This window comes from Filicampus tigris, chromosome 7 (genome assembly GCF_054856515.1).
Source record: "Filicampus tigris isolate MCC_2025a chromosome 7, RoL_Ftig_1.0, whole genome shotgun sequence".
NCBI lineage: Eukaryota > Metazoa > Chordata > Actinopteri > Syngnathiformes > Syngnathidae > Filicampus > Filicampus tigris.
The window spans coordinates 13,419,567-13,445,362 of NC_141223.1; the positions used below are offsets into that span (position 1 = coordinate 13,419,567).

Sequence of the window (25,796 nt, forward strand, 5' to 3'; positions counted from 1 at the left end):
TACACAGCGCGACGGCGGGAAGCTGCCGGCTTCTCACAAATGGACACACCGCACTCGGTGGAGGCTTTTGTATCTTTGGCGGCGTCAACGGCGGGAGGAAAAGAGACTATATAAAACTAATTTGTTGAAAAGGTTCATTGAAGGCTGCGATTTTGTGCAGGCTATATAGTTCACTCGCAGCAGCCAGGTGGCAAGGTGTCCTCCGAGCAATTTCTCAAAGTCTTGACCTGAAAGAGAGTCCACATGGGTTGATATGGTTGGACTTGGTGTAATTGAAGATGTGAGGCGGGTCAATTTGAGAGGGCTTGTGTAACCAATGTCGATGAATGTCAGTTTTCCAGTGCAGCTGTTTTGTGTTGCAGGATGATTCTGAAAGATTGAAAAAGTTTCAGGGTTGCTTAGGAAAAACAAACAAACAAACAAACAAAAACACCGTATTAAGGCCACGCCACAAGATAAAACAAAATAAAAAAATTCCAAGAAAAAGCTTAAAAAAGGAAAAGGTGTATATTTTCAAGATGAAAAGTTGTACATTTTCAAGAAAAAAATTATATATTTAAAAAGATGGATAAAAAGTTGTTAATTTTTCATTTAAAAAAAGAAGTATATTTTATAGAAACATGTAACTGTTGTATATTTTCAAGAAAAAATATTTTCTCGATAAAGATTTGTTTTTTTGGATAAATGATATAGGCATGCTTTATACATTATTTAAAGATGAACATTTGTGTATTTTTAAACAAAAAGTTATATCGTCTAGAAGAAAATATTTTCGATATAAAAAGTCTAGAAGAAAATATTTTCGATATAAAAAGTATATGTTGAGAAAAAAAACTATATATTTTATAGCTAAGTTCTAAGATCCACTTGTATGTTGTTGTTGTTTTTAAAGCAACACCGGTCAAGTATTCGACCTTAATAACATTTTTTCACAACTCTTTTGATGAAACATTGACTTACAACTAGTTGAATGGGACTTTTGTCATGCCCTGAGGGGGTCTGTATGGTTTTTACTGGCTCTGAGCAACTTTGAGGAATTGCTTTGCGACACACGTCACTTCCTCCTTTCGCTATAAGGACGGAAGTCGATTCGAATGTCTACGCGATTTTACTAGTGTCATGGCACAAGCCACAAAACAAACAAAAAACAAAAGTATTGTTTGAACAAAATTTGATTCATTACCTCATCGCTATTCATCTTTCACACAGCCACTGGAAATAGAAATGTAATTCAATCCAACTTGCAGGCCAGCGAGAGCTCAGCATTTCACGACACGCGCTGGCGCTCATAGTGAATGTGGTTGACTTGTCAAAACACTACCGCTTTTGTCCACATGGCGCCGCCATAATCAACTAAAACTGACAGATGACACAGTGTTGCGTTAAAGAAAAAATATTTTCTGCATAAAACGCTGTGTTTTTGTCATGTTTCTGCGTTCTGGCCTGTTGTGCTTTTGTTTTGTTTAGTTTAGTTTTTTCTTCAGTCCAGCCTGATGGTTGGTGGTTGGATCCTCCAAGCGGCTGCTGCACGTTGCTGCATTAAAAGGCTGCTGAACCTGCTCGCATCTTGCCTGTCTATTGGTTTTGCTCGCCTCCGTGTACCAATGCATTCTCGACTCCATGCTCGTTCACTCGCTTCCTCTTGACCCCTGCTCTTATTCTTAGATTTTTTTAGTTAAGTATAGTGAGACTAGAATCTTTGCACTTTTTCTGCAAGCGTTTTTTGTTCGTAATTACTTCCGTGTTTTTGCGTGTACTTTAAATTTCTACTTTAACCCCTTGCCATTTTGGGTAAGGGTTTTTTATGTTTGTACTTTTTCATTGTGTGCAGTTTTGTTTTTTTGTAAATAAATTGTTGTATACCATATCTGTGTTTTCTGGGATTCGCACACCCCATACCGTAACACATTTTGAGAAAAAAGTTGCATATTGAAAAATGAAGAAAAGAAAAACTATGGTATATATTTTCGAGATGAACAGTTGCATATTTTTAAGAATAAAGTCATATCTTCGTACGAAAGTTGTATATTTTCAAAAATGTTGTCTATTTTCTAGAAAATAAGTCACATTTTAGGAGAAAAGTTGAATATTTCCTGGATAAAAAGTTACATAATTTTGAGAAAAAGATTCTGAAAATTTTCCAAGATTAGAAATGTGTATACTTTTGATATTGTTTTACATTCCAAGAAAATGTTTTTTTTAATTAAAAAGTATACTTTCAAGAAACAATAGAGTGTATTTTCAAAATTACTTTGGCACAAGTAAAATCAACATGAATATTTGCTGTGGCTTCAGCTACTGTAAATGACTGTTAACAGATTAACTTTGAAAATGTGTTTCACTTTTTCTTTGGCGTTTTATTCATTTGTTTTATCTTCTGGAATGCCGCGACAGAAGGAGATCCCAGTGATGGCAATGGATGAAAAATCTGATGTTAACCATAAAAGTACTCTTAAGGCGTGGTCAGAGGACTTGATGATCAAAAATATGCCTCAAAAGTCAAACAAAATTATCAATTCGTCTTTCAGGCATGCACTATAATCCTCCTGCAAGATGTTGCCTTATTTTCCACCCCAGTTTGAGAAGCAGTACTCAAAATGACACATTGCAACATTGTGCAGAGTATAGAAAGTCATCCTTAGAATGACATCTGCCTCCGCGTTCCACTTTGGGATGTTAAAATGAGACTTTTGTTGCCAGTGGCAAGCTGAAATAAGACTTTTTATTCTTAGATCCTCAAAGTCTTTGTTATGCGAGATCGACACACTCTGTGGGGTATTTTCTCATTCCTGTCTGAACACCTGAAGTGGACTGTAATCCACCGCTATTGTCATTTGGTCACCAGACAGAATTGAAGAGGGGAGAAATAGTTCACGCTGGATGTCGACACGCTCAACACACAGCCCTGAGCGGATTACATCATGTCTACAGCTGAGAGTGCGTTGTACATTTAGTATTGGAAGACATTTGATTCAAAATCTTTTCTTTTTCTTTTTTGCCCCAAAATTAAAAGCACAAAACACACTTAAACTTTCACAAACTTTCATCATACCATAGCACATTGTATAGCAAAGCATAGGATAACTAGCATATCATGTGAAACACATAGCATTGTAACACACAACAGAATCACCTGTAATGTAGTGTAACAGGAAACGTATCAAACATCACATAATAGCATAACGTAATAATGCATACTGTAAAGTGTACACTCTACAGTATGCACAGAAAGATAATGGAAAGCATAGCATCGCATAACAGCATGGATAGCATAGAAGCACAGGTTAACATTTAGCATATTGCAACATAACCTAGCATATCATAGCATAGTAACATAGCATATCATAGGACATCATATATGTATGACAAATGTGCATAGAGCATAACATAAATATGTAACTTCATATAACCTAGCATATTGTATAAAAAAGCATGACATAACATAGCATTATAACATCATGACTTTACATAACTATTGTATAATTAATTATTGCTCACATTGTGAATTGTTATTACAGCATGGGCTATAGTTTGAGAGTCTTTTAGCCTTAAAGAGGGAGTCTACCCATTAAATGCTTTGCAAAAATAGGTTCTATGAGCGTCCACTAGTCAAAACATGGCATTCTGATTAATATTGTGTTTGTAGAATATGAGTAAAACAGCAAATTCCACCCATTGTTAGCCATCTCATTGCGTGGCCATTTTGCCACTTTCTGGCGACTGAAAATGACATCAGTTGCCCACAGTTGCTCAGGTTGCCCACAGTTGCTCAGGTTAACAACCAATCACAGTCACCTGTTTTCTGAAGCTGAGCCATGATTAGTCGTTACCTGAGCCCTGAGCAACTGTGACGTCATTTTCAGTTGACACCAAGTGGCAACATGGCCACCCCCTGATTTTACTGCTAAACTCATACTCCACAAATTCAATATAAATCAGAATGCCGTATTTTGACTTGTGGAGGCACATAGAAGATATTATTGAAAAAAACATTTTGGGGTTGACTTCCACCTTAATGTGCTAATGTTAATTATGATCACTGAGTACTCCTGAACGCATCTACAATGATCCTTCCTTGCCCACTCATGATGTGACGTGTCATTATGAAAACGTTTCTTTTTCATTCTATTACTATCATTAGTATGCTGAATTAATGGTAACCATGGAAACGTTTGCCGGCGCTCACTAGCAGCGTGTCACAAAAGTGTTCGCTCTTGTGGTTCCCCGTAATTGGCTCTATACTGGAACATTTTGGCACACTCCAAGAGAAAGGAAAGAGTGGTAACATATTTCAATTAGGAGAAGCTGGCTAGCGTTTCTTATTAAATGTCCGAAGGCACTGCATGATCCCATCAGTGGTGTGATGAATACACTACATGGAATTTATATTGAGATTTAGATTGGGAAATTTGACTGGAAATTCGCAAGAAAATGACATGTTCTAAAGTAAAATTGGACCAAAATAATCAAAATGTGTCAATCGTTCTGTAGTTGGATGCAGCATGTTTTATTAAGTCATTAAATTACATCTAATGATCAATTGAGCAGTATTATTGTACTTTTTTTCTGAACAAAGAAAGACAACGAGTTGCTAAAAAGTCATTTTTAAGATTGTTTATCCACTAGTTGTTCCAGATTAGAGTGCAAAGGATGTAAATTATTAGCGAGTACAGTATTAGCAAACCAGAAATGTATTTCCACCATAAAATGAGCAAATCCCTTCATCATCTCCCGCTTCTTGGCATTTCATCCCAATTGCATCAAGCACGCAGCTCCTTCTCTGCATCAAGATACTGACAGACAAGATTTGTTATCCTAATCTCTTGGCAGGTGATCACGTTTCCCTCGCATCCGTCCTCAATATGAGCAACTTAAAAAGGCGATTTCCTTGGAAGCGCACCCATATTTTTTCTTCTTTTTTTACACACTCATCTATAGTCTTTTTTTTTTAACGCTCTCAACTGTCACCTGGGGTTTTTGTCACTCGAGCACTCATTTGAAGTTATTCCCCTATTAGGGAACAGACACTGACAGATGAATGTGAACGCCGGCTTTCGTTTGGTTGCAAATGTGCACTTTGACACTGTTAAATTTTGACAAGGTTGAAAACTTTTTAGGAAACTCTTTCAAAACTTCCCCATCTGACATTTTGAGTCAGGAATTTGCCGTCTTTAAAGTGTTTGTTTGGTGTAACATATAAATGCAGCTGTATAATAATAGACCTTGATAACGTCAATTCAGAATTTGAGCAAAATGTTCAAGAAATGTTCACTTTACTCAAATAATTTCCAGAGATGGGCACTTTACTCTATTTTGCCAGTCTGTCCTCCGTCCGCGAACTGGGCACCCATCCGTCATCATCCCTCCATCCTAATTGATAAAAATAATCATCCTCTGTCACCGTGCGTCCTCGTCCTTTTAAAGTGCTTCCATCCGTGTATAAGTTTTCAGGTTTTATTGCGTTATATCGCAATAAAAATTTTGAATCTCAGATGGATCTCAGCTCCTTCCTGGAGTGTGGAGTTTGCACCAGCCACCCTCGTGAGGACAAGCTCGAATGAAACCTAATGGTGGGGGTTGACGAGCAGTGTTCCACAGTTAGCTTCAAAAAGTAACTTAGTTACTTAACTGACTACTTGGGTTTAAAAGTAACTAAGTTAGATTACAAGTTACTCTAATAGTTATATTCATCAGATACCGTCAACTCTGCTTAACATAAAAATTGACGCCCAGTTTGGCCACTTAATTGGAAGTGCATTTTTAACAGTTACATTAAAAGTGGAAGTCAACCCAAACATATTTTTTTCAAGAATATGTTCTATGCAAGGTGGTCGACTGGTTAGCACGTCCGCCTCACAGTTCAGAGGTCGTGGTTTCGATTCCGGCCCCGGCCTTCCTGTTTGGAGTTTGCATGTTCTCCCTGTGCGTGCGTGGGTTTTCTCCGGGTACTCCGGTTTCCTCCCACATTCCAAAAACGTGCATGGTAGGTTAATTGATCACTCTAAATTTCCCCTGGGTGTGATTGTGAGTGCGGATGTTTGTTTGTTTCTGTGTGCCCTGCAATTGGCTGGCAACCAATTCAGGGTGTCCCCCGCCTACTGCCCGAAGACGGCTGGGATCACTCTAAAAACAGTTGGGTTATTTCACTAACCCAATTTTTGGATTGTTTGTGTTGGGTCAAAATTCTGGGTTATTTCTTTAGAAACTTCGATTTAATGTTTTTTTTTGTATTATTATTATTTTTTAAATAGAATAAGACACCCTTTTTGACTTACCCAAATTATTTTTATTAAAAAAAAGAGTATTTTCTGGATTTCACATAAATGGGGTACTTGTTAGTATAATAAAGTAATAAAATATGATGTCTTTTTCACTTGACATGCATTATTTAACTATTTATGTTGAAATGGCAAAAGTCAACATTTCTATAAATATAAAGACTAAATGTGGGGACCTCCTGCAGTCACGCAATCCGGTGAGACTTTATCTTTAAGCTTAAAGAATGCCTACTGCGTTACAATCAATGATTTTTTTTGGGGGGGGGGGGCGGTTATAGGGTTATTCAAGCTAGAAATCATTCTGTATTCTGCTGTATGTGATTTGTGTGTGATTTGTTAGCCTGATTTATGTACGCTGCAAGTTTTGAAATAATATTAGCCAGCATCATATGGCCCAAAAAGTTTTTCATAATTTTCCTATTCACTTCCACATCCAGTAAAAAAAAAAAAAAAAAAAAAATGGCTATACATGCTCAGAGCGGAATTTACACACAGAGCCTTTTGTATTGATTTTACTTGCAACTTTGACATTTTATATTTGTATTTACCCCGTGAAGGATTTCTCAATGACCTTGTGGATTTTGTTGATCCAAAATTCCGCAGATGTTAAAATGAAGAAGCGGCAGAAGGCAACCAAAACAGCAAATCTGCTCACGCCCGACCTCTCCTATTATGATGATGATTATTGTTGTTGTTGTTGCTGTTGTTGTTGTTGTTTCTTCACAGTCGACTACTTCTCGGTGGTTTGAAATGTCAACGTCTCAATTAGTTTCATTTTTGGCCTCGTTTGGAAAGCCTCTGAGAATTTTTATCGTTATTATTATTTTTTGCATCATCTTTGACATTCAAAAAGTAAATGGCAAGAAGATAAAAATAGGTCATTGTGAATTGATGTCCTTACCGATTTACCGTAAACACAGTGACTCTTCTTATTAATTAAATTAAGTGCATATTGTCTCACTGGTCGCTGCGTGAATGGCATTGTGCTAGGGTTGCCAACTGCCCCGTATATTGGGCTAGTTTGGTTTGTCCCTTATGGGACCTCAAATGTCCCATATATTGACTAACTTTGCAAATACAGAAAACTGCAATCTTCCGATCCTAGATCAGATAAAGCGGCAATCTCAGATCAAGCGTCAATCACTCTATTGTGCTACTAAAAGCTATTTGCTAAGTACTCTATCCTAATCTTTATCCATCCCTTGATTTTGTTTTCCAAAGCATAATGCACATTCACGACTCAGTGGCTACGTTCCATTTCTTTGATATTTATTGGCAGTGAAGTTTTTATAATAAAAAACCCAAACAAACCAAAAAAAAAAAACCTACTGAAATATCTGCAGTGAGGAGGCACAAGGTCAGCTGCACTCACCTCCAATTATCCTGCCATCACACTGAGATGCATATTCATTTTTGGCAAAGAACACCAAGTGTGTTTTTTGTGGGCGATACAAGAAACAATGTCGTGAACTGCTGCTGGCTGGAAGTAAAGTCCAAATTCTCCCAAGAGTGCTGAGTCATAAATGCCAAATGCTGCAAGCCGCCCACTTGCACTAAGGCATTCAACAGGAAACAACCTGTAGACTCGATCTCTGGATGCTAAAGGACAAAACATTAAACGATTTAAATGGATACAAATTATGTCAGGTTTACTGGTAGCACCTCTCATGACCTGATGTATCGAATATTAACTATTTGAAGGAGGATTTGAATTATATGTGATTTTATGGTGCTGTGAGCAGATTTACTCGATCCAGCTTTTCCTTCTCTACTTTTTTGATTGGTTTGCAAGTTGAAGAAGTAAACCAATGAACGAACGAGCAGCTAAACGTGCAGCTGATGGCAGGGGCGGAGCCAGAACGTAGCTAATGGGCGGGCCTGGAAAAATCAGGGTGGGACTGAATATTTCTCTCACTGAGCACAATCCTCCTGTCCTGACACATCGCATATTCAAATAAAACGACAAACTGAATAATATGAAGAGTCGGATCTTCCTTAGACAACCACAATTATGCCATAATATTCAATAAAATAAAAAACACATAATTTACTAACCATTTAAAAGTATATCTTTTTTTCATGAATCCCACTGGGTGGGCAGTCTGTGCACACCCAGGCCCACCCATGGCTCCGCCCCTGGCTGATGGCCAGTTATGACTTGGCGTTATTTTCCAAAGATGAAGCTATTTTGACAAGAGAATTTCCTCCCTATGAAAAGCAGATACACACTGCCTGCATAATAGTAGCATTAACATTTTAGCCGCTACTAACCAGCCGCTAAGCAGCTATCAATCGTATCATCTTTTGATAGCGATTTAAAGATGACACCTTACAATGCGTAATCTTAAGATAAGAGCGTGACAACAATTTTTCGACCAAATTGACAAGATGCATTAACTGAGAAATCCCAATTTCTTGTTGTGACCTATTTTTCCCAAAAGCTCACCTCGCGTTGACTGCATCAGGCGCCTGGTTGTGTCTTCGATATTGGATAACCGCTGTCTCATTTTCAATACAGAATCCCGTGCTGCGCATATCTGTCACAGTGCCATTTCAAAGAGCTTATCACAGAAGGAACATTTTCTGCTTCGCCGCTTATTTGAAAGGAGATTCTTTTGTGTGTATTATACGTTTTCACAGTGGCGGCATTAAAATATGCGGCATAATACGATCAAATGTGTCATAATTTAACACTGAAATGTCTGGCATTGACTGAAAGCATTCAGTTGAGATGAATGCAAATTGCAATTTGTAACTTTTTAAAGGTTGTTTCTGATTTAATTGATTTTTTTCCCTCCTCAATAAAAGTGTGGGAAGCATTTGCAGTTGCAGATGTCTCACAGTAGGAATGAATGTCAAACGCGGTGACGGCAGATGGCACACGCCCGGAGTAAACGTCGCCTAAAGGCGTCTGGGAATCGGTTGTGAAGGCAGTCGCGACGTAACTCGTGTTTGCATCATCTATTTCGTGATGTTGCATCTTTTTTTTCTTTTAGGTCCCTGAACAAATCGGATGTTCGTTCGTTTTGCAGAAAGAAAAATCCACATTTTCCGCTGGATGAATATCTGTGTGAAGGCCTTTACAACGTTGGTATTAACTGGTAGTGATTCCCAACCAGAGTGCCATTGTACACTTCTTGAGAGATTATCAGATGTGCTGAGGGAAGTTTCACTTAAATGGTATGTAAATTGTTCATTTACCGTACTTGAAAATATGTAGTTTTGTTCTTTATCTATGCTGGATATGTGTCGTGACAAAATGAAATTGAGTAAATTCAACACAGGTACATTTTTTAAATAGATGTGTAGTCTACTTACAAGTAGTCACAGCACGCTTCCATCATGTCGATCGTTTGGTGTAAAGTGGATAATCTCAACTGCTTTAGATCAATCTTTTCCTAGTCGTGGCCTTATGACAATTATCACAAGTCTTTGAGTTTTTGCGGTGATGTGACACAACTTGTTGGTTATAGATGAGCTCTAATGGTAAACTGCAAACAAACGCGAGAGTGGCATGAATGAAGGGGAATCACTGGCGAAAATTCAACGGAAGAATTTATATTGTGGGTAAAAAAAATGTGTAAAGAATCAAGTCATAGTCTTTTTAAAATCTCAGTCTGAGACAAGGCTGCGACTAAAAAGCCTTTAAATATGAGCAAGTATGAGATGATAGTTTGCTGACTGCTTTCAAGACCCCAATAGGTCACTTCAAGTACCTGGTTATACCTTTTGGGCTCACAAACACACTAGCTGTTTTTCAGGCTCTCATAAATGATGCTTTACCAGTTTATCTTAATGGCTTTTTATTTTTTTTAATAAAAAAGTGTTTTTTTACCTTTAAGATAAAAGCTACAGTACCTGTACATCAGAAGAATTTTGGTTTAGAATCTCTGTTATTGGTTGTGACACCGCAAAGACTAAAAGACCTTTCCGATAATATAAAACTATTGTCATGAGGCCAAGAAAAATACTGATGTAAAACAACCGAGATTACCCATCCATCCATCCGTTATCCAATCCGCTTCTCCTCACAAGGGTCGCAGGCGTGCTAGAGCCTATCCCGGCTGCCTTTGGGCAGTAGGCGGGGTACACCCTGAACTGGTAGCCGCCAATCACAGGACACACAGAGACAAACAAACATCCACAATGCCTGTTAAATGCCTCGCTCGTCCTAACCGTGATCATCAAAGAAGCACTGTTTTTTTTGTTTTGTTTTTTTAAGTAAAGAAGCAGTGTGCGCTCATCCCAGCCTATATCTATGTAGCTCTGCTCACTTCCACATTTCCTCATTCTCATATAAATCAGCCACAGAGAGGTTAATCCTTTTGATATGTTGAAGTGCAGGGAATTAGTAGGGATGTCCACATTAATTTTGGTGCCAATTGATCGCCGTTTTTGGACGTTATAAGCAATGAAAGTACAATGATTTCCATTGGAGAGTTTGGAATCGGTTCCTCGACTACCCTCCCCCCCAAAGAAGAAACTTTAGGGAAAAAAATGACATATTGTGTAGATATATTTTTTATTTAATATTTTAAGAACGAAATCAGAAACTTATCAGAAATTTGAATTTAAAAAAAAAATGTTTTTAATCCCAGGCCATATGGCCCAGCCCTAACTTTCAATCGTACCCGCTTTTACTCGCCTGGCATGTTAATGGCGCGGTCAACAAGGTGTAAAGTCCAAAGTGACATATCACCAAGGCATTTTGTAAGGCCCCCGTTGCCATTTGTCCACTTGGTGAGCTGCCAGGAGACGTGTAAATGAAATGTGCGCTGGCGTATGAAGCACAACGTGAGGGCGAAACAGCTTGCGGCCAGAATGTCAGATGACGGCGCCGCGGATGGCCTGCTTTGTTGTCTGGCCAACGCGGCGTGAGGTAGCGCCCGCCCGACACCACCGAGACGTCAACGCAGATCCTCGGCCCATCTGTCTGTGCGCGTTCCGCTGCGAAACACACGTCGTCGTATGAGACACAGCAATTACGAGCGGCTGGCGGCCCGGGGCGGAGAGATAAAAACGAGCCGGTGGCCGAGCATATTGCTGGCATGTCAGGCGGGAAATGAAGTCCTACTATCGGCGCGACACTTGTTACGAAGGTTGTGAGCACGATGGAATCGATAGCCAGCCGTCAATACTTATAAACGGCAATGTTTTGTCTTCAATGGACGGGGAGTCATATACAAGGTCTTTGGACGAACATGGAGTAACCACTGAGCTGTTTTGTGATCCGATACAATTGTTCAAACACTTGAGTACACAAATAACTTTCAAATAACTTTGGTTAATGAGCCATCTGATCACACTTAACAGTGGTAAAATTCCATCAATGAAGTTGGGTGTTTCGCTGTAGAAGACATTGCAAAAGGAAAAGCATTACCATACAGGTCATGACTATGGAAACACACACACACGCACTCCCCCCCACACACACAAAAGATTTGTATATGAATAGAAGTAGGCTAAAGATGCACTCTTGGCTGTGACACGCAGATACTCATAGTAATGACTTTTTTCAGGGAAAGGTTGCCATTATGCCAGGCGCTTAAAAAGAAGAAGATCAAATTCATCCACGGATGCCAACGTCAAGCATGTTTGTGATGTAAGCCTTCATGCTGTTTTATCATAATTTCTCTTAACAGCATTTTTCAAATTGTGGTCAACCGACACTTCTGCAAGGTGTAGCAATAATTTACAAACCTCCAAGAAAAAACAATTCAAGGGTTGTTGTCACACTGCACCAATTGCATGACTATGTGCTGCTCTTTCTGGTGTATGATTCTTGGCCACCTGGGGGCAATATAAAACAAACACACAGCTAGTTCATTGAGACATCTCATCTCCTTCCATCTTATCAGTACGTCACTACTATTAGTCGTTCTTCGCAGAGGATAAAGATTATACAACTATGAGCATGGGGAGCAAATGGTGTTGCGGCACCATTTGTGCATTAGCATCGAGCTAGCAGACTGAAAGGCCAAGCTTTGTGGTTGTTTTAATGACCCAAAATGCTGTGCTGACATGTGTTCGTATATACAGTGTATCTGCAGAGCTGGCAATCACCTATATCCCGTCTGCATATTTAATCGACCCACGTGGTCCCAGTCTGTCAGAACGACGTAGAGAACGGACTTATCTTGTACCACTCCTGGCATGCGGCCGAGTAAGGAAAAAAATCAAACAGCGTTGCGTACCTTGCGGTCCCAGACACAATGAGATGTGCCCCATATTGTTTTTATTTCACCGATCACCACGCGTGTGTATGTCTGTTGTTTTGTTTGATATTTTTTCTTTGTTTGGCGGCGTATCTGTTCGTGCGGTGCCTGCTTGTGACGTGATGATCACGTTCTCAACACCGATTGCCTGTCGCCGACTAGGGACGGGCTGGGACCACGTAGTCGATTAAATATGCAGGACGCTGTGGCGGTTAGGTGATGCCCAGCTCTATAACAGTACTCACAAGTATATATTCTTCATCCTCTGTAAATACGACACCATTTATTGCAGCTTACTGAGTCACTCATAGTAGTTGTGAAATTCTTCTTGATTTGTGTCTGCATGGATCTATTATACAGGAAGTCCTTGAATTATGCAACCTATGACGTTTCGACTATTTGACGCCCGTGCCTCTTCCGCCATTTTGCCCCCAGCACCATAGTGCCTACGTTTACATGCAGTCACTATACGGGTTAAGGTCAAAATTCCAAATTCTGAAACATTCTTAATAACCCGTTTACATGATTGATCAGACAGAGTTGCTCCGGCATTTGAATAACCCACTGTGTACGGATACGCACGGCGTCATGACTGAAATGGATGTCATTTCCTCTTGTTACCTTAAACTGTCCATTAAACACTTGATCTTCATGTCAGTCACCACAAGAATGAAGCAGCCGGTTTCCTGCTCGCTTCAAAAGTGTCAAAAGTGGCTGCATCTGTGAGGTTGTTTACCTCTCCTTGTGTATTCATGCCCTTCCGAATATAAGCACTTCCTGTACTACAAAGACCAGCATTCCTTGCAGTTGACCATGCGTGTCTCGAGCATGTCTGTGTTCGCCGGCAGTAGCTTTCCCTCCTCTCCTTCTTCTCCATCCACCTCTCAGCAGTAATGCTAAGTACAGCATCTTATGTTTTTTTATTTTAATGTATTTTTGTTTTTATACAATGTATTTTGACGTAAATGTCGACTTTAAGGGTGAAATCCAATATACGCGGAAATTCGTGTTACATCGCCAGTGTAGGAACGGAACTTGTTCGTAAATTGAGGACTTCCTGTATAGTGCATCCTCGTGTTTAAATTTGAGTTAGCATGTATGCTAATTCTACTGCTTGCCTTCCTCGGTGACGGACATTTTCATTAAGGTGCCTGTCAGATGTCCAATATTCACGGATCTCAAAAGTTGCAAAATCAAATTATTTCCACCACCTATTTCATATTTTTCATTCAATTTGAACCTCTCATTAATAACAGGACATGCCAAAGTTTGTGGTTTAAATGAGGCAGAAATGTTGATGTTTTCTTGTGTGTGTTATCATTCACCGTGGCTCTGTTTGCTGCAATCTTTTTAGCAAATAAGTCCCGGCAAAGTGTTTTGATGAATAATGTTTGTACCGAGTGTCTCGGCACATTCTCATGGTGACAAATGTGCTCAGATAATTATTTTCTGCGTGATAGGTTGTCAAAGCGCTGCCTCGTCCAGCGAAAAGTTAAATTCAAATTAAAGCTGACAAAATGTCAGCTCAGGTATGTTGTCAGAAGCATCCAAATTGTTGTTTTGATCAGAGGGGGAGTCATACATTTTTCAGTGGGGTGGCCAGGGTGACATAATGCCTCAGGGCGCATGCATTTTGGTACACGCCTGCAACCTCACAACTTAGGTGTATGGTGCACACGCATGAAAAGCAGTAGAAGGGTTTTACTTGAAATTAATTGAGTTGCTCTTAATCCATTTAAGCTCCCCACCCCAAAAAACCCCAACAAAAACTGATATTTTTTCATGAGGAAAAGTAGCACTCCACAATATTGTACATTGCAAAAATAGAGTCACAGTTGTTGTCACACTGCATCAATTGAATAATTGCCATTGTGCTGCTCTTTTTGGTGCCTGGCCAACTGAGGGCATTATAAGACAGACATACTGGTATACTGTTCATTGCGACATCTCAACTTCTATTATCAGTACAACACGAATAGTCCTTCCTCACGGATGATAAAGAATATATGACTGTTATTACCACTTAGAAGGTTATAGCACCGCAACATCGTTGCTATTTCACCTGAGCATAGCAGATTTTTACCAAAGCAAAGATGTGTGGTGGTTTTAAATATGTAAGGTATGATGATCTTGTTTTGGATAAAAACAGCTTGAAACCTCTTTCTTTTTTTTTTCTTTTTTTTTTTTTATAGTATTATTCACTTTGTGCCAAACTGCAGATTGCTGTGAGGTGAGTTAAATTTGCGGCCACCATCTGGCACTCGTATCTTCAACCTTTTGCTCGCACGTCAAAGCAAAAAAAAACAAAAAAAAAACACCTGCATGACATTTTGTATATTGAAAAACTAAGTCAAGGTACCACTGTAATTTCCAAACAACAAGCTGCCATCAGATGGTGCCAAAGCAATATTTTTATTTTAGACATGGCTATGGTCTGAGCACAAATACAAAAACGTTGTCATTAGATATAAGGATGTCTGAATTTGTAGTTTGCATTAATTTCTATTAATCAAAGTGGTGGTTATCCTTACGTAAAAAACGTAATAGTACAATAATAATTGTGTTATGGTCACACAGCTTTTCCGATTATATGAGAATCAAGTCTTTGTTCACGTGCTTTGAACAGTACACACAGTGGTATTGCGAAATCCAGCTCCCCAGTCAGTATGATTAAACTTTGGTGCATCCCTTTGCAGGTAAAACAACAAGTGGCACAGGTTTCATTTGCACTGTCGGCTCTTCCCTCAGAACTCTTCCCATTTGCTGCTCATTTACCGCACAATACGACAATACGGAAACACGGAGGCAGATGGTTTCATTTGTATGTGGCCGTTAAAGCGCACGTCAGCCTCGCTGAGCCCCTTATTTGCATTTAAATGCTTTTGACCTTGACACCGTGCGTACGCCCGGCTCCCTCTTTTGTGGCTTCACACCTTTAATTGGATGATTATTTGGAGTTTTGAGCCGCTGCCTGTGTTATTCTACTTAGCTTTTCTGTTATGCATTTTTGTAAAAGTTTCTTTTTCTTTTTTTTTGTACTGGCTAATGAACGTAATTTTTAATTAGGGGATTGACGGTTGCGCCTTGACCATCAGGGGTCGTCAAAACGAGTCATTCGCGTGGTTTGTTTCGCACAGTTTTTACGCCAGATGCCCTTTCTGACACACAACAACCCACCCTGTTGAATCAAATTTGTGTCGTTTGCATGAAAGGCAGAGGACGTTAAAAGTGTAATGTCTCTTATTGGTGCATGCTAGGGGTGTAACGGTACACGTGGGTGTATTAATACGTTTCGGTATGGCATGTTCGGTTCGGTCCACTTGCGTTTGGTTTGGTCCACTTATTAGCGCGAGTTTACGCACGGGCGCTACTGACTGTAGAACGCGGTAGAGGAGGGCGGCGGCACTAAAGAGGAGCAAACGAATACGCAAACAAGCCAGCGCTCGAAGGTTCCCCGTACACTGCGGTCTCCTGTTTGGGAACATTCTGGCTGTCCTGTTAAAATCACAGATGGGGGAAGGTACGTGTTTAAGTCCCAAAGTTGTATGCCGACATTGCTACATGAGATTGGCAGCTAAGCTGCAGTAGCACGTCTAACATAATAACACTTAAAACGACATCATCCGACTTTGAATGTTTCTTAGACGAGGAAGCAAGCAGTCTTTTTAGCCAAAAACAAAGTACAGCACCTCCGTTCTTCGTTCTCCACTGCTTCTCTCACTAGCCGTACGATGCATTCATGAACCTCGGAAACATCACAACTCAGCAAAACGCAAATCCGACCACAACACAGATAACCCAATTCGTTACAATATGCTGTTGAACATTCAAAGATTTTAATGCCCTAAAAAGTGTAAATAATTTCATAAAGACTTTAAAGTTACTGTATTTCATTATAAAAAAAGTTTTAATACAGTTAGCAATAATTGTAGCTGTTATTGTATGGTTTTTTTTCATCACAAAAAGGGTATATGTACTGTAATGGCGACTTTAACTTGAATACTTAGATGTGTCAAAGGCTGTTGCTGCTGAGTGTTTAAAGATTTCAATGTCTTAATAATTTACAATATTAAAAGATCTTTATTGTTAGTGTTGTTTTTATTCTGGTGTAATTTCTTAGAATGACACCCGAATGGTTCGCTTTTATTTTTTTTTCTAAAAATAAAAAGTAACATTTACTTGTCATTTTTTCAAAATAAACATTTTTTTTTTTTAAAATCTGTTTTTTTGTACAGAAAATATACCGAACCGAAGTTTCCAAGAAACCGAACCGAACCAAAATGTAATTTAGCGTACTGTTACACTCCTAGTGCATGCTGGTCAGAATCATGGAACTAAATTAGCCATTAAATATTTAATTATAATGCTGCCACAGTGCACAACAGAAATAAATTGAATTAGTGAAAGTAATCCAAGGTAAATAAAATTCACGTTACTCTCAGTCACGCTCGAGTTATGATTGCGCAATAAAAGTGATTACACCTTCCTGCCAGTGGTTCAAGTTGACTGCCACCTTGCATAATGAAAGTCAGAAGTCCAAGGTGATCTCAGTTATGTGGGCACATGTGCTATTTGCAACTAAAGTCATGTGGTTGCACAAGTGCGCACACCTTCTTATAACTGGGATGTGGTAGTGTTCGGAATTAACGAATCACATTCAAACTCATGGTAAATGGAAGTCAGCACCTTCTTCAACCACAAAAATGAAAGCTGTTCTAGTAAGCTTTTCCTATTTATTTTTTCATTTTTTGCAGAAGCCTGAAGGTTATGTCCTAACGCTAACTGCTATTTGTATCTGTACATAATTCCTTACATCTTGACTCAGGACTCAGTTCCACTAGAAAAAAAACCAGTTTGTCTTTTTTGGGGGGGACGAATGAGCAGTGCTCTGTTTGTGGCAAACATACCTTTAGGAATCATGACCAAAAAGTTTAACCTTAGTTTCATTAGTCCATCCATTTGGATGTAATCATAGACTTTGAATATGGCTGCATGGTGGTATTACTTCAGTTGTTTATTTTTCCTTTTTATTTCCTTTTCAATTGAGTTGTATTAGAGCTAAGATACATTAATGGTAGAAATAGATTAGAAATTATTTATCTTGGTCTCATATTTGTAATACTGCAAAAACCTGGCATTTACGCTGCAGTGTGTAGCCTTGTTATATCCACCGACATCACTCCAGTGGGCCATTTTTCATCATGACTGCCACCTTGTGCCTGCCACCATGTTTGTTTGCTTCCCAGCGACACCGACGGGAAACCCCCAGACCCCCCCCCCCCCTCAAAAAAAGGGGGGCATCCATCAGTCTGATTTCAGGTGGCATCGATATTGGAAGCAGACGGAAATTGGCCTCTCTGGAGGTTCCCTGATGAAAGCGTCTGAAATAGCTAAGCTCGTACGTCTTGCTCATATCCCGCCATTGATTGCGTGATGGCACCTCGCCATCCCTACGCTCTCATTGACTCTCGGCTGAAAGCGAGAAAGAGAAAGAAACGGTTTATTTGCATGCCGAGGATTCCTAGTTCCTGCAAAGTTGCGTGGCCGCGGTGTGCATTAGGGCACATTTTGAAAAATCATCTAATTGCGATTTTTTTCCCCCCTCCGAACTAGTGCGATTGTGATTTGATATTTTGTATTTTGGAACAAACACAAGCAATAAATTAATCTGTATTACAAGAAGCAATGCGATTTGAAATTTGCATCCACTCAGTGTTTCTTCAAGATGGGGATAAAATGCATTTAAATGCGTGTTGTATCTACACATGCAAATGTTAATAAGAAGACTTTACGGCGTTTTAAATGTTAAAACGGAGACAAAGGCCTTGCTACAATCTCAAATGTCAAGGTAACTTTTGGTCCTATTTCAACTTTTATGAGACTTTTATTGATGCGCCGCCAAGCCTGGAGGTCACAATGAAGCAAAGGATGCCTTGATTTATTTTATCTAATTTATATATTTGTGCTCGTAAAACCTTGATGTCTTCGGAACTTAGTTTTGGTTTTAAGCATGTAAGCTTGACTCTTCAACTTTTGTCATTCAATTATTTTATCATTGTTAGATACATTCTATTTCATACTAAATAATCATGCATTTCACATGATATTGATTATTCGTTTCAGCTCATACAGTATTTTAATTTTATATTTATTGGCATATATTATTTGATTATTTTTCATGTACAGAATAGCCTATTATTTAGTGTTTTTACTATAAAATATGTTTTTATCACTAAATCCATGTATTATAATATACATTGTCGTACTTATGTTATTTTATTAATGAATTATTTTAGATTTTGTAACTATCAATTTTCTTTTCATTATTTTATTTTAATTTAAAATAATATACAGACAAACATACATTATGTAGTAATTTGCTATTGAATTTTATTATTGTATATTTTAGTAGTACTGTAGTATTTAATTTTTAATTATTTAATTCAATTTAAAATAGTTTCATGTTTTTATTAAATTAGTATTGTGGTGATTCTATTTTATGTTATGTAAATCTCTTATTTAATTTTTTTTTTTCAAAATTTTGTTTGTATGATTATTTTATGTTTTTATAATCATCAATCATAATGTCAATGCTATTTCTTAATTTTCATTGCATTAATATTTTCATGAAAGTCCCTGTAAATTATTTATGTATTTGTATACAGTATATTTTTTTATTTAGTCACTCTAGAATTTCATATTTAAATCTTATTAAAAAAATTATGTAAAATTACTTTTACGAATCATTTCTACTTTTAGTCAACTTTTATGGCAGTCTTCCCAGAAGGAAATCAACATGAAGTACAGTTTTCGCCTTCACGCCACATGCACTCCTTTTTTCAATGCAACATATTAAAGACGTGTTTTGAAGCCTTTCTTACGTCGTTTTGACGCTCGCAACCATCTGGATGTGCGTTGCCAACACTCGCAGGCAACAACCTACTGGAAATCGTTTGCTATTGAATTCATAGAAGCTACATCTTGTATAGATGCGCATTTTGCTCACTTAGTCAAAAAGTAACATAAAACGTTTGAATAGTAATTTTAATCAGACTACTAGTAAAGCATTAGATTAGTAGTTACTCAAAATGGAAGGCATTCTTGAGTAACACTTTACTTGTAACACGCTATACCGACATCATTGTCACCAACTGTAGGTGAATTTGTGAACCACTTGTGTGTGTGTGCGGGTGTGTGTGGGTGCGTGCGTGGGGCTGGTGTAGGCTGGTACTGTTTACAAATGTATGTTTGTGTTCACCAGATTGCACAATTGTCGCGTGTGCACTCTATGTATTACTGTATCTCCTATTCATCTACTGTTTCGTCTATCCTTGTTTGAGAGAGGCGTGGTTTATCGGTCATCATGCATTTCGGGACTCAAAAATGTATGCGTTCCAAAATAAGCAGTATTAATCGCGACAATTACCTGGGCCGTGCTGCTGTCATATTTAATAACTTCATAACAGGAGTGCAAAGAAAAACTTGTGTAGAGGGCACGCAGTATCGATACGGTAGAGTGGAGGCTGTGTGGCTTGCCGTACCTGAACGACTCCAGAAAAAGCATGCAAGCGAAGGTTTCAATCTACCTCCTTTGATTGACACCAGCTTGCTTGTCACAGAGTCAAGGCAGGGTACGTTTGCATTTTTATAACTGATCAAAGATTAAAAAAAAAAAACAACAACAGGAGAATATGAGATCTTTATTCATTATTTCTGTGCTTCTTTAGTGAAGGAAGGATATTCATGAACAATTTGGTACAGACTATCACAGTTGACATTCATGAGTATGACAACTTCCTGGCGCAAGTAGTCCATACCAGTTCTATAGGAAGAGTCAGAGCAGACTCTTCCTACTCAGGAGACTGAGGTCTTTTGGGGTTCAGGGGACACTCCTCAGGAACTTTTATGACTCGGTGGTTGCATCGGTCATCTTCCAGGGAGTGGTCACCTGGGCAGGCGGCGCCTCGGCCCGGGACAAGAAGCGGCTGGACAAACTGGTCAAGAGGGCCGGCTCTGTCCTGGGCTGCTCCCTGGACTCTGTGGACTCGGTGGGGGACAGGAGGATGTTGGCCAAGCTGTCATCAATGCTGGGCAACCCGGACCACCCCCTCCAGGGCACCCTAACAGCACTCCACAGCACCTTCAGTGACAGACTGTTACACCCTCGCTGTGCAAAGGAGAGATTCCGCCGTTCCTTCTTGCCTGCTGCTGTCAGACTCTTTAACAAGAACATTGTGTAGTCTCTACAAACTGGCGGTCATTAGTGCAATTGTGCAGTCCTGCACCTGAGCTCGTATCGTGCAATACCCAATATTCCCCACTACTGTAATACCGTGCAATACTCAACATTCCCCACTACTGTTAGTCTAGTTTTATTTTTATCCAATGCTGTTCCTTACATTTCACTACAGCACTGCAGCACTGTCACTTAGAGTATTTTTTCCTCTGTACTATGTACAGGCCGAAATGAGTGTTCCTCATATTTTTTATGTAGATGTAGGTTGGTGTGTATACACATGTGTATATACACATGTTACTGCGTATATCTACATAGGTTTGATTCTAAATGTTTGCCGTCAATGTTATACATTAATGGCCACATTATGCCGCCGCCCCTGTGTGACCTATATCTTTGCTACTGTAACAACGAAAATTTCCCCACTGTGGGATCAATAAAGGCATTCTTATCTTATCTTATCTTATCTTATCTAACTCAACCAGGAAATATATTGGTACTGTTGCACACATACACAGGTATTTTTTTCCTTTATTTTATTTTTTTGCAATGCCATCTTTACAGCTTTGATGGATGACATTGGCGTATTTATAGATTTTGTAGCTTTGTGTTACTTCAACAGCCTTTTCCTGCTCTCTTCCGCCTTTGATTTCTCAAATTCCTTTTTGGTGGTGCTGGGGTGTGAATAGACGGATGACGGCGGCTCCGGGGATGGGCGAGGGCGGCGGAGTGTGCGGCTCGCCTCAACCCCTGTCACTTTGACAGAGTGAATACATTGTGAGAGATAATGGAAACTTTCTATTGGAATAAAAGAGAACCTCGCTGCTCGTTCATCAACATCGATTACTGTACAAAGACGACTGCTGAATCGCGGCGAAATAAATAAGGACAACAATAGTGTGCACTATTTGCCTGTTAGGGGACATCACCCCAATTTGTTTTAAGGTCTCCCAGTATCCAAAAACATTGAGCCGCCAACTATTATATGTATGAGAGAGAGAGAGAGAGGGGAGGGGTTGTGCCGCCTCAAACAACAGTGTAACAGTACTGTGTAACAGTACAAAGACTTAAGTACGGTAACAAAGAAAAAAATACTTTTGTTACCGTACTTAAGTAGATTTTCCAGGTATTTGTACTTATTTGTAGGTATTTTTGTGACATCATACAGTATTACTTTTACTCCCGACACACACATATACATGGTACTGATGAGCTGATGAGTGGAGTTGTAGCATTCATTCAAATACATATGATGGAATGTCTCCATTAAAATACATATTACAATATTTGCAGGGTTTTTTTTGTGGGAAGGCTGGAATGGATTAATGGCATTTGTATTAATTTCAATGGGAAACGATGATTTGAGATACAAATGTGTTGAGTCAATGAGTGTAGTCACAGAACTAATAAAACTCATATCCGCACTGCTTTACGTGTCTCAATAAATCTATAAGCAACAAATAGGGATGGGCGAGACCACACTTAACAGATTCGATACAATACTGATACTTTTCGTTTACATTTTTTCAATCAAATTAATTTTACACAGACAATTCACATGACAAATACTATAATAAATATTATTTTGTGCATATGATGTGCAATACATAATAAACCTAAATTAAAATAAACAATATATAAACTAAATAAATAAACTAAATAATATATAAATGTGAAAAAAATAATGAACATTTGCACATTCCTAGTTTGTGATTGTGACAGTATTGTAATTAAGCAAATGTGAAAATTATCATCTAAATGTAAGAAAACATGTTACAGATGAAGACCAATATCGAAATTTACACAATTCACAAATCACAATTTAAATATTCTCTTTTCGGTCGAAAAATATAATGTCATGCACAATCCACATAATCGCCTATCTCATATTTTAGACACAAATTCCTTCTGTAGTTTTGCTACCTACTTATCCTCAGAAAATGTTTTTTCCTTTTCTTTGGTTTAAGCTGGCTTAATCAGGCTTTAAGACGCTTGAAAATTCATGCATATTCAACACATACTGTAAATTTTGCGTCAACCACTATTATCATTTTACCTGTGTGTGTGTGGGTGTGTGTGCGTGGTTGCGCGTGTGTGTGACGTGATAAAATTAGATTGTGGTCATAATATTTAAGGACTCAGAAACAGACATAATACAGGCATTGTCCATATCACTGCACTGGCAAAGGTAACAGTTTGTACTAGACTTTTTGCAAACTCTCAAACAGGGTCTTAAGCCGGACAGCGGATGGTACAGGAGAATGGCCTTTCTTTGCAGCAGCCTGTCTTTCTTCAAGCTCACTCTGGCTCTCGGGATGTGCTATCTTTAGATGCTTGTATAAATTACTTGTGTTGCCGCAGTATGCAACATGTTTATCACACAATTGGCACCTTGCACTAACTGTATCAACGGGTGGAAAATAACACCAGACCACACTTCGCTTCCTCTCTGCCATGCCTTACACGACTCTTCTCTGTATATGAAACCGGGCGTTTGACGCCACGTCTCGTTTCCTGGGCATGTGTGACATGGACCAGTCCAATCTCCAAATAGGTATGTTTTTTTTTTTGCGCAATTGCGTAGTGAAGTAGGCTACCAAAAACAGTTGAAAATGATGTTTGCGCTCCCATTTTTTTTTTTTTTTTCAAAGTTGGTATCGATACTTGTTTAAAGCGACACTTGGATGAGATTAACTATTATTATATAATTTTTGTGCATGTAAAAATGACATCAGTACTAAAATGCCCCCTCAAAAGACTCTAGTGATTTAAGGGCTTTTTTTGTGATTAGATTTATGACAAATTGCCCCGGCGTCAGAGTGAGGCCAGACCTCATCAAACACCGGGGGTTTCTTGAACGTGCGCATCCGACTCCACAGCTGAGTTTGGCCGCATTGGAACGCGCCATTTCGGCTGTTACGTTCCAAATTGGACGGCGTGTTGTAGGTGGAAAAACTGGGGCCATTCCTCATCCAAATAAATGTGCACGTCTACTCATTCCCACTTCAGTCTCTGTAAATATCCTGACTGGTGTTAAATGCCTCGCACGTCCAAACCGTGATCAGCAAAGAAGCAGTGTTTTTTTTTTTTTTTTTTTAAAGCAAACAAGCAGTGTGCGCTCGTCCCTGCATAAATCTATGTAGCTCTGCTCACTTCCTCATTCTCATATAAATCAGTCACTGATATCCTGTTATGTTGAAGTGGTCATTAGTAAAGATAGAACGGTAGGGGGTGCGGCTATTCTCCTCATTAACAAGAGGCGTTATTCATGGAGTCACTTATTTCCCAATTTCTCCCAAATTTACTGATAAAATAGAAAATGACCACTCTTTTCATTTTCCTGGTCAAAAAATATATAAACTGAACTTGTTAGTGAAAACATGGCCATCCCGGCCCAACCATCCTTTTAAGGAAATCGATGTCAAATGAGTAGCATGTGAGTATGGATATATCGATACCAAAGGATCGACACACCCATCCCTAGCAACAACACATGACTGAATATATGAATACAATACTGTACTGTACTATAGATTGTCGACATGTAGATACATTACAGAAACCATGAACAGTTTGATTGCAAATATGACTTATTACACTCAAGACGCTAACTGTCTGGAAGGCGCCCCTCTTGCAATTAGCTGTAATTAGCTCCATGACACTTTTCCCCAAATCTCCAGTACAAATATGTAATTAATTCCTTTTCTCAAAGTAAATAGAGAGGATGAGTTCATGACCCTGTCAGAGTCCCGTTCAGCTTCCCGCTGGGGTTGTTTTCCCTTTCAGACGTTGAAGCCACGATGCCGCTGGTTACGCTGGTTAACGGTATCAGGGTGAGATATCATCCCTCGTCCTTGCTCATATGACACGCTGTGAAGAAGCTTTGAGGTTTTAGCTGTCTCGCCAGAAATACGAGTTCCACTTTCGCATGAGACTGAGATGACTTTCTTGGGAATTGTACTACACCCTGATGCTTGTCTAAATCCTAACATTGCTTTCTGTCCAAATGTGTTGATGCGCCAATACTTCATTGTCATTCGTCACGTATTACAATATGCAGAGAATTTTTTTGTTCTACATAGTACCCAACTGTAAATATAAGGAAACAACTTTTGGATAGTATCTATCACCAAAATTGGTGATAAATAACACCTTATGGGGTTAAATAGAACCTAAAAACGAACGGTTCAAGCATACAAGCCAAAGAACATTTGGATACTATGAACAACATTTAAAAAAAAAAAAAAAATTATTGTCTTTTCAAGATCTAAAAAGTGCTTGAACTTGTTTAAAATTCAAAATATTTTTTGTACTCATTTGTTTATCCCTGTTCAAATATTTATGTACAGTACAGTAATGCTAAAAAAATATATAGACTAATTCACATACATTCTAGCGGAAATTATGTAGACCAGTGTTTTTCAAACTCTGTGCCGCGGCAAACTGGTGTGCTGTGGGAAATTATCTAATTTGTGTGCCTGTGCGGTCTAGCGCCTGGCAGCGTAATCATGTCTTTACTACATTGTAGTAGTCTTCCATACCAGCAGGTAGCAGCAGCAGCAGCGGGTAGCCAATTGTCTTTGTTTAGAGACAAGCGAGTTAGTGACGCATGTTTATCCAAACAGGCCCATGTTTCACACTGAGTAAGTATCAATATGAAACATTATAAAATAGTTTTTTCTTTGTGTTTATTTAACTCCTATTCAAGACATTATAATTTTACGTCATTCTTCAATGTTAAAAAATGCTTATATAAACCATATAACACTTGTATTGTTAAAATAAGCTTTTTTTTTCACAATTTCAGCTGGTGGTGTGCCGCGGGATTTTTTCAATGAAATAAATGTACCTTTACTCAAAAAAGTTTGAAAAACACTGATGTAGACCATGGTTATAGAACACTTTATTTGAATGCAAAAATATTTACAAAGACATTCACATGCATGTTTTGGTACCATTTTGGATTGTCCACAACTGTACAGTAGTGCAAAACTTTTCCTAAAAGTTAGTTAACGTGCTTGAATGTGACCTTATACTGTATGGCTTCTCTATCAAGCAAAACGTTCA

At 38.8% G+C, this 25,796-nt stretch overlaps 1 protein-coding gene across 7 annotated transcripts in view; it reads left to right on the forward strand.

The window, feature by feature from the left end:
- The window catches only part of LOC147144835 (cell adhesion molecule 2-like), a 141,269-nt gene that overhangs the window by 23,175 nt on the left and 92,298 nt on the right, over window positions 1-25,796 (forward strand). The window contains exon 2 of one of the 7 annotated variants that reach the window (XM_086035759.1): window positions 9,275-9,458. The exons of the other annotated variants lie outside the window; for them this stretch is intronic. The gene's annotated coding sequence lies outside the window, so the exon portion shown is untranslated. The remainder of the gene's footprint in view (window positions 1-9,274; window positions 9,459-25,796) is intronic. 7 annotated transcript variants of the gene reach the window in all.